Source organism: Solanum stenotomum, chromosome 1 (assembly GCF_019186545.1).
Source record: "Solanum stenotomum isolate F172 chromosome 1, ASM1918654v1, whole genome shotgun sequence".
Lineage (NCBI taxonomy): Eukaryota > Viridiplantae > Streptophyta > Magnoliopsida > Solanales > Solanaceae > Solanum > Solanum stenotomum.
In genome coordinates this window covers 22,527,368-22,529,726 of record NC_064282.1, presented here as the reverse complement: position 1 = coordinate 22,529,726, position 2,359 = coordinate 22,527,368, and positions in this window count along the sequence as shown.

The window sequence follows — 2,359 nt, the reverse complement described above, 5'->3', positions numbered from 1 at the left end:
CTTCTTGTTTCTTCGAATTTCAGGGAAAAAGAATCGCCTGAACCTTCTCAAGTATAATATTTCGTTCAAGGAAATTCCAACTCCGAAAAAAAAAAGTCCTCCAAAAAAAATCCCGCTTACAAATGAACAGAAAAGGTGTTTATATAAGGGGAAATTAGGGTTCGGATTTTTTGGGGGGAAAAGATGAGGGCAATTTCAACTTCAAGGACTACAAATTTGAATTTCAAAAACCTTTCACCATTAAAGGAAAACCTACTTTCTCTGAAATTTTTGCCCTATTCCGAAAGAGGAAGGGGAAAAACGCGTGCTTTCTGTTTAATGTCGTGTGTGTCGCATTGTGAACGTTGGGAGTTTGTCGTTTGTACACTGTTGTTTGCTTTTCTGTGTTCACGCAGCTTTGACCGTGAAGAAGATGAACAGGGGTGGGGTCAGATGCTGTTGTACATTATATGTTGATGTTGGCTATTGTATGTTGGGCTGGGAATTAGGAAATAAAAGTTGGGTGGGTTGGGAAATTGGAGTGGAGGAATTAAGAGTGGGCTGGGTTATTGGGAATAAGAATTGGGCCAACTTGGTCTCAAATTTGAGTTAGGGTGAGGGAATAAATGGCTAGAATTACAATAAAGGGTTAGGTAGATGAATTAACAATCTAGCCAAATCGAATTATTTTAGTTAATTCGGCTAGTAACTAAATAAGAAGAATTAATATAAATTAATTAATGAGCTTCTTAATTTTAACGAAATAAAATAATTAATTCGATTATAAACTAATTAACATAAACTACCGCCAAAACTTAAAGAACGTAAATCAACAAAATGCACTTTTCAAATCAACAAAATAAAATAACATAAAATAAGAATAATTAAACTAATAAACTAAATAACTTATAAGTATTTTAAACCAAATTAATTTAATTGAATAATTAATTAAAACAAAACTCTTTTTGAGACGATTTTTGAATATTTATGAAATATATACTAATTATATACAAAATTATATAAAACATATATATTGCTTAAGAATTATAAAAGGTGAGTAAAATTACTTTAAAATAACTTGAAAAATATTTTGAATTTTATAAAGTAAATTATTTCAAATCGTTTGGGATTTTAAGAAGCTCAAAAATTAATTCCTATTGTGGACGGTCAAAATTGGGTGTCAACAGCAAACATTTATTTTCCTTAAATGGTGATTCATTTTCCATTTACAGTTATATCCAATTAATTTCTAATGTATTGAATGTGGTTATGGGATATTGAAATAATATCTTTATCTTTCCTTAATCATAATAAAATTATAATTTAACATTTATTTTTCTGAAATGATAATTTTGTTTTAATTCGTAGAACATATTTGTTTACTCTATTGAATGTAATTATAATAAAACATATTGTATTTAATATGACAAAAGAACTCAAAAATTGGAGAAATTAGATAAATAGTAATCTTAGCTTCTAAGAAATGTCACATCATCATTTACATATCCAACTTTATATATATAAAAGAGTTAAAAAAGAAAAAATAAGTGATTTAAGAAAATTATATAAATAACATTAATGATGAGATGAAGATTAAGAAAAAACGTCAAATAAATTAGTAGTATTGATGATGATAAAAGTTAAATAAATCATTTTTTCTATTATTAAAATTTTTAACATAAAATTTCCAATCTTTTAAAATTAAAAATAAATCTTAAAAAAAAAATCGAGGCAATAATTATTTTAAAGAAAAATATAACCAAAATTGTCAGAAAAAATTGATAAAAATAAATAAGTATCTATTACTAAGAATGGTGTCACTACATTTTCTATTTTAACTTTATTGTTACATATGGATAGAAACTTTTAGAAGAAGAAATGATCCTAAAAATTAAAAATAATGATTCCTTAAATGGTGATTCCTTTTCCATTTACAGCTTTTCAATTAATTTTTAATGTATTATATATGATTATGGATATTGGAATAATAATTTTATCTTTTCTTAATCATAATTAATTATATTTTAACCTTTGTTTTTGTGAAATGATAATTTTCTTTTCATTTGTACAACATATTGATTAATATATTAAATGTAATTATAATAAAACATGTTGTATTTAGTATGACAAAAGAATTCAAAAATTTTAAAAATTAAATAAATAGAACTTCTAAGAAATGTCACAAATATATATATATATATATAGATATATGTATCTAAGAAAATGATATAAATTACATTAATGATGAAATGAAGATTAAGAAAAGAAGTAAAAGAAATTAATAATAATATTGATGATGATAGGAGTTAAATAAATCATTTTTTATATTTTGTAAATTTTCAATATAAATTTTTCAGTCTTTTAAAATTAGAAAATGCTA